At 30.2% G+C, this 12,782-nt stretch overlaps 1 pseudogene; it reads left to right on the top strand.

Annotated features, from left to right (window-relative positions):
- Window positions 1-7,824: 7,824 nt before the first annotated feature.
- Window positions 7,825-10,976, top strand: LOC120154344 (annotated as a pseudogene).
- The last annotated feature ends 1,806 nt before the right edge of the window (window positions 10,977-12,782 follow it).

The following is a 12,782-nucleotide window of genomic DNA, read 5'->3' as shown; positions in this document are numbered from 1 at the left end:
ATCATTAAACTAGTCTATAAAATTAATTATATAAGATTAATTTTATATTTAATTTATATAATTGTTTAATCGAAGATTAAATTATATAAAATATAAAATATTTTTTTAGTATAAACTATATAAAATATTAAATCATTAAAATAAACACTATTTTTGAACTTCATAAATCCTCAATTAATTTAATATTAATTAAATAAATATAAACTTTTAAATTATTTATGATAAAAATAAATTTTAATATTTATTTAATTTACATTTATATTACATGATCATAAATAAATATTTTAAATTTAATTTTTAAAATAGTTTAATATTCATTTTAAAAAAACATATTTAATTATTTTTATTCTAAAATAAAGTAAAAATAATTTAATTTATAACTAAGTAATTTGGTTTATAATGAAAAATAATTTTTATATAATTTAATAATTTAGTATTTAATTAAAAATTTCTTGTTTTGTGGTGATAATGAAAATAATTAAATATAAGTTGTGGAGATTTATTGAGTATTAACTTGATTAGCCTTGCGGCTAACCCTTTATTTTCTTACCCGGATAACACAGGTTGAATTCCCTGGCTGAGCAAAATTTTTGTTGGTTTTATTTCCTAGGGTGGTGACACGTGTCATCACCTTACTGACTGAATAAAAATAATAAAAGTATATTATTTAATTGTCGAATTTAAAAAAAATTATTACATTAGTCATTCTGTTAAGTTTTTAACGACGGGTATCAAAATGAAACAAAAACTAAACATTAGGTGTGATTTTGTAAAAATTGAAAGTTCATGTACCAAAACGTTCCAAAAGTGAAACTTTAAGTACTAAATGTGTAATTTACCCTAAATAATTTGGGTTTAAATTTTTAACTAATTTATAATTATATGTTGAATACCTTATAATTTTAAAGTTTTATAAATTAAATTAATAATAATCATCGTTAATGGTGCTCATCATTGCTCGTCGGAAGAATCATCTAAAATAAAATATAATCTTATTGTTGTCATATTAATAACTTAGGCAAAAATGTATCATGAATCCTTGTACTTTAAAAAAAATCAATGTGGTAATCGTATTTTTTTTTTCTCATTGTGTCCCTCCAACTCATAAAACAAACCTAATGTCACCATTTGATTAACATTTTTCATCGTTGACCGTTATTAGGGGTGTGGAAAAAGGTCCGAACCGATTGATCCGATCTAAAATTCAGATATCCGATCCATTTTCTGATTTTCTGATAATTCAGATCAAATATCTGAAAAATATATTGGATAATCGAAGAAGATACGGTTATGATAAATTCCAATTTCAGGTTATCCGAAAAAATTGACTTTTAGATACTTTTTAGCCCAATAAATGAGTAACACATTAACCAATTAAAACTCTAACCCAATAAAAATTAGATATTTAATAATTTATATTGTGTGAGTAATTAAATATATATATATATATATATATATATATATATAATATGATAGTTGTATCGAATAAGTTGGATTAAATCACAAAATATAAAATATAAAATTATTTTTTTGCTAAATTAAATTTTATATTCGGATTCGGATATTTGATTTTTTTGGATAGGATACGGATCACTATTTTATGTATCTGAAATATTCGGATCGGATCAGATTCGATATCCGAATTTGCACACCTTTAATTGTTACACTATTGGCATGACGGTCCATGGCACTGACATGACAATTCATCTGTCATATTTGAGTTACCAATTTAGTTAATCTACCATGTCATCCGCCACGTTAATCTGCTACCATGGACTGTCATGTCAGCACCGTAACGGCCAATGATAAAAAAATATTGGTCAAATGTCATATTGAGTTTATTTTTTTGAGTTAGAGGACCACATTGAGAGAGTAAGAACCACATTGGTTTTTTCAAAAAGTATAGGGATTTCTGATGCGTTTTTACCAATAACTTATAATATATTAATGAGTTTAATACTTAAACTATCAATTTTGGTTCGTTTTAATATACAAACTTTTAATTTTTTTCAAAATTATACTTAATATTTTATTTTTGTTTCATTTTAGTATCCGCCATTATAAACTTAACGTGTTTAATACCTAAATTATCAGTTTTGATCCGTTTTAGTATTTAAACTTTCAAAAAAGATTAAAAATTTAACATTAAGTTTTTAATTGGTACTAAATGAAACAAAAACTAAACTTTCGGTTTGGTTTTGAAAAATTAAAAGTTTAGGTACTAAAATGGATCAAAACTGATAGTTTATGTACTAAATACATAATTTACCCTATATTAATTGTAGAACAAACTTTGCGATTTGGCCAAATTACGACACCAAAAACTACTGGTTCAAACAACATACATCAATCATAACTTATAATGAAAACACATTATTTCCACACCTATATCCATATTGAATCGATTATTTGAACATCAACCTCATTAATCAAATCCTTAACATAGAATACTGTTAAACGAGAAGTTCTATAGTGCGACACCTTAATATAAGGTTAAAAATAAGGTGTTACTGGTTTTGTTATTATTTAAATAATAAAACAGGTAAAAAATTACCTTTTTTTTTACCTAAAACATCAATTTTATTAACATTTCCGATAAAAGTGCTTAATAATAACAAAACCGATAGAAAAAAAATAACAAAACCGATATTGCTTTACTAAATCCGGTAAAACGCCCAATAATAACAAAACCGGTAGCGTCTAATAATATTTTCGATCATTTTTTACCGGTTTTGTTATTTAAATAATAACAAAACTGGTAGCTCATTTTTTTAGCCATATATTAAGACTATGGCACGTGAACATTTCCAACATTAAGCACTACTGTTGTTGCTGGTGGTAGTATATCGTAGAATTCCAACGGTTGTATGTGTGGTGTCCGAGGAAGGTCGAGCAGTGATGTAATAATGGCCTAGAGGGCACAACAAAACGTCCATCACCTGGCCGGGGGCCAGGGTTAGCGAGCTTCTGAAGGATCGTCGGTTGTATGCCCTATTTTGTCCGATAATGGTGAGGCTTGGGTATGCAATAAGGAACACCATTGTGTCGTTAACCGCATTTATCACGCGAAGAAGATAAAGTCCCCCGTAGTTTACTTGATAGTCGAACGTCGTATCTGCAACAACATACATTTTAGCACCTCATAAGGTCCGCCATAAAAGTATAGTGCAGGCATACCGGTTCTGCATCAATATGTTGTGCCAGGATGTGCGTTGATGGTGTACGAGTCGGGTCGGCCGGAAGCTATGGTTTGATGGCTTCGGTTAACTCTTGCTTGAACCATTCTCCTGAAAGAAGAAATTGGGAAAAACAAGTGTTGAGATTCAAACAAAGTTGCAAAATACATGCATGAAACAAATATAATTGTTTGATCTGAATCAGGTGTAGGGAAAGGATAGCCTTCGTTGGGTGCAGGCAAAACGACAAAGGCACCATGAACGGTTGTTCTAGCCCATGCACTGGTGGCGTGCCACTATAGAGTTCCTACCTCATTGTCTAATATAAAATATCCCGTCAACAATCTCTAAAGTAGTTTAGAACTTTCGTTCGATATTTCACATCTCTCGTTTCTTTTCATAAGTGTGAGTTTAATATTCATTATATATAAAATTTTTATTTCGTTTCTCTAAATAAAAAATATTTTAAAAATATAAAATATTAATTAAATTTATTAAAGAGTTTTAACGATAAAAAATATTCTTCTACAAAATGCGTATATTATTAATAATTATAAAACTTTAATAGAATATTAATATCCTAAATTATTTAAAAATATATTCATTAAACCCAGTGTTTGGAAAATCGGGCCAGACCGGCTGGTTCAACCGAGAACCGTTGCCTGGTCCGGTTCATTGTAATCCAGTTAAACCGCTACTACTGAATTAGACGGAACCGCCAATTTTTTTAAAAAAAATTAAATCAAACGACGTCGTTTGTTAAACGAGCCGAGTCGAACTCGAGTATTTCTAAGCTCGACTCAAACTTGAAAACTTTAAAAGTAAGCTCAACTCGACTCAAACTCACGAGCTAAAAATTATCAAGTTCAACTCGAATTCGAAATATAATATTGAAACTTGAACTCGAAAAGGCTTGAACTCAAAAAAAAAATTAGAAGCTCGATTGAAGCCTAAAATTCGAGCTTGATTGGAGTGAAAGAATAGTTCACTCTATGCTCACCAAAAGGCTCCATGATTTTGAATGCCAAATTACCTCTATTATTTATAGAAGTTAGTTGGGATGCTCTTCTATGTTTCTTAGTCATGTGAGATTGTTTTGTTCTCATATTTTTACTCTTTAGACTTTTGGTATGCTTTTCTATGTTTCTTAGCCATGTGAGATTGTTTTTTTTAAATTAAACCTAACAATATCATTTTGTTATGTAGCCCCAAATTTATTTTTTTATTATAGTTATATAATTATATTTATTATTTAATATGTTTTACCTTAAATATTATGTTGTAGTTAATTTGAATCATTTTTTTCACTTGATTTTATGGTTTTTAACTTATATATGTTATGACTTGCTTTGAATATGACTTGTGATATAAAAAATTATTTTTTATTAAATATTTTTGGTATTTTTATTTAATTTTTAAAATAATTATGACGTCGTCTGGTTCTTCCGACCGATCGGACCGGTTCGACCAGTTAAATCAATAAACCGATAGCATGACCGGTTCGCTAACCAGTCCAGTTCTGAAAACCATGATTAAAACATTTGGAAGAAGTCGATAACTCCATTGTATAAGCAATTAACTAAGGAAGGAATTTAAGCCAGGTCTCCCTACAAAATTGCCCAATATGCCCTTTTTCTTATAGTTTTTGAATTGCTTTATAAGCAAGTGACCTCAACATATTAGAGAATAGTTATTATTTTCATAGAGGTATTAGATTTACCATTTTATCGATAGAAAGGTTGGAATTAAACACATTTTAAATAAATATTATCTTATAATCTTATATTAATAAAAAAATTAACTTATACTACTTTTAATTATAAAAATTATATTACACGAATCAAACGATCTCAATAATTAAAGGGATGATTATTATTTTTAAAAGTTACAAGTTCAACACCAATTACCATAGAGTATTTGAACGTTCATTGTAAAATTTCTTTATAATATATAGTACCACATGTAATCATATTAGATTAATAAAAATAAATAAAAATTATATTAAAATTTTTGATAAATTATCCTATTAGTCACTAAACTATTATCATTTCTCTAACTTGGTTATTGATTTTTTTGATAAAATCATTGCTAAAGTTATATTTTTTTAATCGCTAACCATTAAATTTTCTTTAAAACTTAACGGAGATGATGGTGTGTTGTAGTATAATAGCAATTTTAATCCCTAAAATTTTATATATTTTATCGATTTAATATTAGTTCGAAAGAATTTAAGAAATTTAATCCTTAATATTTAATGAGGGTTAAAATTTAGAATTTCTATATTGCCTTTTTTTCCCACCCTAAACACGAATTTACTTTCCTTTCTCTTCTTTTTCAACCGGAATGTATTATCAGTTACTACTCTAATGTCCAAAAATAGTTGTATCTTTATTTTGTTAAGATTTGTATGCTTGCTAGCATTATAAGGATAACACAGTAAGGACGTTCAAATTTTGTTTGATAATGGAATGGGAGCCTAGTTTTATGCTTTGATCAAAACAACAATTATTCTACAACATTATTTCATTTTACAAGAATTGCCCATCTAGCTAAGTTGGTAGAGCACAAGGCTCTTAACCTTGTGGTCGTGAGATCGAGTCCCACTGAGGGCAATTTATAACGGAGGTCTTTCACGGAAGCTGCTCTTAACCTGGCGTTGGGGGCAACCTACTACCCTACCTCCCTCTTACCCCATTACCTATGGGAATAGGGTCAGCTAATAAATAATAAAAATTATTTCATTTTACAAAAAAATCATTCAAATTAGAGGTGAACAAAACTCAACTCGACTTGAAAAATCGATTTTTTACTTGATTTGACTCGGAAAAATTAGAATCAAATTGACTTCGAATTGTTATTTCATAAACTTGACTCGACTAAAAAAATTCAAGTACAAATCAAATTAAAAAAGACAACTTTAATAACTCAAATAGTAACTCGAATAATTCAAAATTTTTAGTAATTAACATATTACTTTTCAAGTTTGATTGTAATTTATCGACACTGCATGATATATGTATATCATATATGAAAAAAATATGAATATATATATATATATGTGTGTGTGTGTTTATAGAAAACAATTTAAATTGGAATCAAATAGTACTATAATATTATAAATATTTATAATTAAATTAAAACAGAAACTCGAATAAATTGACTCAACTCAAGTCGACTCGAAATTTTTTAAGTCAAATTTGAGTTATAAAATAAGACTTGTCAATTCGAATAACTTAAACTTTTTTAGTCAACTTGTCTCTACTTGATTGAACACTCACTTCTAGTTATAAGTTGTATTTATAATGGGTAAACTATGTATTTAGTACCTAAATTATCAGTTTTAGTCCGTTTAATTACTTAAACTTTCAATATGTTTAGTTTTTGTTTCATTTTCGTACACCCACCATTAAAAACTTAACACGTTTAGTACCTAAACTATTAATTTTGGTCCGTTTTAGTAACTGAACTTTCAATTTTGTTAAAAAATTAATGTTAAATTTTGAACATAGCTACTCAACTGAAACAAAAATTAACCTTTAGGTATGATTTTGAAAAAAAATGAAAGTTTAAGTACTAAAATAGACTAAAATTGATAGTTGAGGTACTAAACACGTAATTTATCCATTTATAATTTAGTGTAAACTATTTCTATTTCAAATGCCATCAACCTTTAAGCATTGACTCATTTATACCACCAACATTTCAATTTTGTCAATTTTACCACTAATATTTACTTTTAAGTGCAATTATACCACTCAGTCGTTAATGATTTAACGACAAGATGACTTGACAGCTCTGTGCCATGACTTTGCTGACGTGGATGCCTCACCAAAATGATTTCATTTTAGTGCGATTGTTTTGATGCCTAAAAAAATTGAAACGATATCTTTTTATTTTAAGAAAAGAATACTTCCCATTAGAACCAAACCATAGACCTTTAGGAACCAATTTTAAACACCCAACCACTAAACTAACTTAAGAATTTATTATATTTTTAACAAAATTAATATATATTTTAGGGTTAACTACATGATTCATCACTTTTTTTTTATTTTGTCCACTTTTACTCACTTATTTAAAAAATAATAATATATGATCATATTCTTTTATATTTAATTAAGTTAAGATCACTTTCGTTTTTATTTAATTAAGATGTGGTCACTACGAGTTAACTGCTGTAAATAGTTAACATATTAGGTGACGCTTTATTTTAGCATAATCACACATTTGGTCCATGTTATTTATATATTCTTTCAATTTAGTCCTAATTTTAATAAATTAAAATAAATGTAATCATTTAATCTAATGATACCACGTGTCATTGGTGTCACGTATTACCATTCGGTTGGAGGACTAACTTTATTTTAATTTAATATATTTATTTTCCACCAATACTTTGAAAAGTTAGTCCTCCAACATAATGGTAACCCGTGGCATCATTCGATTGGAAGATTAAATTTATTTTAATTTATTAAAAGTATGATTAAATTGAGAGAATATATAAATAATAGAGACCAAATGTGTGATTATATCAAAATGTTTATCGACAATTAACTCATGGTGACCACATCTTAATTAAATAAAAACGAAAATGACCATATATTTAACAACAATTAACTCATGATGACCGTATCTTAATTAAATATTTAACGACACTGGAGGGGACCCCAATATATCTGATGCATTTACCATCAATGGTCAGCCTGGTGATCTTTACCCTTGCTCCAAACAATGTACTATTTCTCGGGATTAATCGAATTCAAAGTCGAAAATTATGATTTGAACATGAGCTATGGCTGCAGGTACGTTCAATTTAACTGTGGAACGAGGCAAAACTTATATACTTCGCTCGATAAATGCAGCAATGAACGTCATTTTGTTCTTTGCCATAAAGAAACATAATCTCACGGTTGTGGGCGTAGATGCTACCTACACGAAGCCGCTTAGCAGTGAATATGTTACCATTGGTCCGGGACAGACGGTCAATGCGTTGTTATCGGCCAACCAAAAGCCCGACCGGTATTACATTGATGCTAGAGCTTATTCTACTGGCCCTAATCCTGTTTTTGATAACAGCACCACCACTGCGATAGTTCAATACAGAGGAAAATATACTTATTCGTTTCCTTCTTTGCCTTCTCTTCCGTTCTACAATGATACGAATGCGACCTTTACGTTTTTCGGTAATCTCAAGAGCTTAGATGATAAATACCATCCGATTGGAGTCCCGTTAGACATCGGCAACCGGATTATGACCATGATTTCGGTTAACACTTTCCCTTGCCAACACAATAACACATGTTCTGTGATATGATCTTGATTATGTGTTCCGAGTCATATACGATGTTGCTCGATCGTGATTCTAGTAAGAACTTCGCGGTGCTTTGATTGAAGACTGGAAATGCACAAACAACATTGCAAGAAAGAAATTGATATAATTGAAAATAAAAGGTTGTAGGTTATGATAAAGTAGTTTGAAGGTGATGGAAGAGTGATGGTTGTTGTGGTTTAATGAAATGAAGGAAAGTGGGGAAAGTGTAGTGGTGATAATAATTTATAGTATGGAAAGAATGGAAGTATGGTGAAGGTAAAAGATGTTATGGCGTGGGAGATGAATGATGAAATAAAAAAGTATTGGATTGTGACCCTCTAGCTATATGGAGCTAGGAACCAACAATATACAAAGATGGAATCGAAGTGATAGAGGGTGAAATGTGACCCACTAGCTATAGGTGAGCTATGAACCAACATTATAAAAAAATTGAAATGGAGGAAGGTTTCAAGACTGACAAGAAACCGATAGAGTTCTAATCCAATAACTAAAATGAAAGCAACCTTTCAAAGAGTATATTATGCAAAAAGTTCTATCTACAAATGCAATGGAGGTGCCTATTTATAGTGTTGATAGGCATCATATGAAGAGTTTTTACAATTAAAATAAAACAATCACCTAAATGCAATTGAATTTAATTAAATGACTTGTCATTCTTCTTATCCTTTGATGGCTGATCATGTAGATTGAAAATAGACGAATTAAGCTTTAATTTGAGATAATTCTAGCCTTAAATTCGTCCTAAAAGGTGGGGTGACTCTTGGGCTGCCTTGTTCTTCTTGCAAATGGAAGAAAAGAGGATAAATGAAGTCATAGAATGAATATGGACATCATACATGTCCAAATCAGCTTGTCTTTTCAAATTCCTTGCTAATTTATCACTTAATTTGGTGGTTAAATGAAATAAAATCAGCCTTCATTGCTTGTTCCGTTGTAGAATATGATCAGCCTTCAAAAGATGATAAAGGCCTTAAATGCTAAGTTTTGAATGTTGGTTATTGCATGTCCCCTTTCTTGAACATGAATGGCCTTCAATGGGTGATAACATCAACCTTGAATTGGTGTTAAGATGACCATAAATTGCTTGTCTCTTGGTAGAAGATGAAAGGACTCTTCCTTGGCTCAAACTCATCCAAATCATCCTTGTATAAAATTCTCGTAATGAAAATTCCAGCCTACATTATCTTCAGTAAATCGATCATATCTCAAGCTCCCGATATCGGATTGAGGTTATTCAAAAGGTACAATTGAATTCTGGACCAAAAAACATCTGTACCATATCCAGAATTAGAATACATTCTGACTGATATTATTGTATATGTTGAAACCGTTCAACTTCTCTCATGCACGTAGACACAAAGGTGAACTTTATTCAATCTTTAATTGAAAACATGCATGAAACAATTAAGAGTTAGGTTAATAAATGGACTAGTTTGATGAATGAACTAGTTTAATTAATGAACTAACTTTATTCAATGAACTAGATGCATGAATGAAGTAGCTTACTAAATGATCTAAATATGCATAAATGAAATACTTCCCTAAATAAACTAGATGCTTTAAATGCAATGCATTCTTAAATGAACATCACACTTATTAGATGCAATGAATGTCATGTGACTAATAAAACTCATGCAAATTCATGCAATGAATGATATCATATGATAAGCATATCCTAAGAGGTAAATACAAACATATGATGAACTATAATGCATAAATGAGTAGGTATAGGATGAAGTAAGGTAGAACTCCCTTTGAATCACCCTTGGTGAACTTCAATGATATAATCAGATCAAGACGAAAGTTAGGGCTGATTGAGATCACATCATGCTGCTCCTAATGGAACTAGATTTGGTGCCATTATGAACAACATAAGCTTTGTTAGTCCATCGACTGTTGTACTCCAAGCTTACTATCAGCATACCAATGTGGTGTATAGAGATGATTTCCCGGACATGCCACTGTTTTTGTTCAATTTCACAGATAAATTTCTTCTTGCGGACTTGGAAACTCCGAAACGAGGAACCGAGGTGATGGCATTGGAGTAGAACACCACGGTGGAGATTGTCTTGCAAGGCACAACATTGTTGGGTGGGATTGATCATCTCATTCATCTCAATGGCTACAACTTTTACATCGTCGGATTTGGCTTCAGGAACTTCGACATATACAAGTATCCTTTGAGGTATAGCCTCAAAGATCCTCCGCTTCAGAACACGGCGGTCATCCCCATCGATGGCTGGATCACCATGAGATTCAAGATAGATAACCCTGGTAAATTACTTGGCCATTCTCCATTAATCATAATTATAATGGACGCAATTACTAGTTTGTTCATATCTGTAGGAGTTTGGTTTCTGCATTGCCATATAGAAAGGCATATGACATGGGGGATGAAGACTATTTTCATTGTAAAAGACGGAGAGCAGCCCGATGAGAGCCCTCCACCGGACATACCACCCTGCTAATAAATTTCTTTTCTTGTTATTATTGTTATATTTAGTTGTGATGCTTTTTGATTATGCAATGGCTTCAACTCAAGAATGTTGTTTCAACGCCTTTAATAAATATTTCCAGGTTGTGGACACTAATTTTTGTCCTTACATATATATATATATATATTTCAAAAAAGTAATAATACATGTTATCTTTTATTTTGCAGGCCCAAACCCTATTACACGTGACCCAACAACCCAAGGAGAAATTTGACCTCGAACTAAATTTAGTGAGGCCCAAACCCGAACCAGTAGGGTTTATAAACCCTAACCTTTTCTCAAACAGCACCGCAACAGCCACGAAGAGCCCCTCCGATTTTCACGACACCAACACCACTTTCCCCGAATTATTCGACACAAGGAAATCAAGCCAACATCAACAAAGAGTAAACGTTATACTCTCAACAAATCGAGTGTTTTACTCAGAATCAAAGACCTAAAAATAGGTTGTTCTTAAAGTTATAAATAAATGTAAAAACACATTCGAAGGGGGGGAGGCAAAAAATCATACAAAAAATACCAGAGAGATACGCAGGAAATCAGAGAGTAAACACTTGTAAACCTTCGAAATACGCAAAAAAAAGGTAAAAGTTTTTACCTTTATCGGTCTATTGCTTACTTGTAGCCCGTAGAGGTTTTTTTTGTCCTTTTTTTTACTCGAAAAGTTCAAAAAGAGAACACCGATGAACATATAAGAGGGCAACCGATGAGTTTTCCTCAAATCTAACCCTCCACGAGGCTCATTTTTAAAAAAGTTGTGAATTTTGAAGCGAGGAAGAAGTGGGCTTTTGAATGGTATATTATTTCCCTTGGCCCCCGCCGATGAGCGGCGACCGACGAGGTGGTGATCGACTGTTTTTTGGGTTTGGGGTTGAATGTTCTTCATTTCACGAAGAACATGAAGAACACTCAGAGGATTTGCGGGTTTCTATTTTGATCGAAATGGGGAAGTGGGAGAAATGAAAATCTGTTAATGATTTTTAACTTTTATAGCAACCCGTTAACCCGTTGTTGACCCACGCATCGACCCGAAGCCTAAGGATCCGCATGTTTTTTGAATAAAAAAGGGGTATTTTTAATCCTCAGCGTGTTTTAAAGATCTATTTTGACCCTTAATTTCGGATTTTTTACCTTGATTTTCTTTTAATTTTACCCTCTATTTTATTGTTATTTTAATTTAGTCATTTTTTTATATTTTATTCTTTTATTTAATTAATACTTCTTTTATTATATATTTTTATGTTTTTTCTTTTTATTTTATTTCACTTAATTCCATTAATTTATTTGATTTTTAGTGTTTATTTTTATTTTTACTTTTAATTTATTTTTTTCTTTCTTTTTCTTTCTAATTTTTTATTATATTTTTTAATAATATTTCTTAGATATGTTTCTTATTACTATTTTCCCCTCCTTTTTCTATATTATATATATACATATTACCTAACCTTCATCATGTGATAGGCCTCCCATTATTCTTTTTTCCTTACACAAAGTCTCTCCGTGATATGTTTAGGGGGTTAGGTATTAGGTTTTTTTTTTTTTTTTTTTCTTTTTTATTATTCTATTATTTTTTCACTAACATTTATATATACACATTTTTTTATTATTATTATTATTAATTTTTATATTTTTTGTGTTTTATTTTATTTCGTTTTTTTCTTTGATTTATTTTCCTTTTTTTTCTTATTTCTTATTTATTCTTTATTCTTTTCTCCTGTTGATTCATTATTTTATTATGTTTTATTTTTTTATTTTTATTTTTATTTTTACATTTCTCTC

The sequence above is a fragment of the Hibiscus syriacus genome, unplaced genomic scaffold (assembly GCF_006381635.1).
Source record: "Hibiscus syriacus cultivar Baekdansim isolate YM2019G1 unplaced genomic scaffold, ASM638163v2 tig00111128_pilon, whole genome shotgun sequence".
NCBI classification, from domain to species: Eukaryota; Viridiplantae; Streptophyta; class Magnoliopsida; order Malvales; family Malvaceae; genus Hibiscus; species Hibiscus syriacus.
The sequence above is the reverse complement of the archived record's forward strand: the minus strand, read 5'-3'. Positions and strand labels throughout refer to the sequence as shown.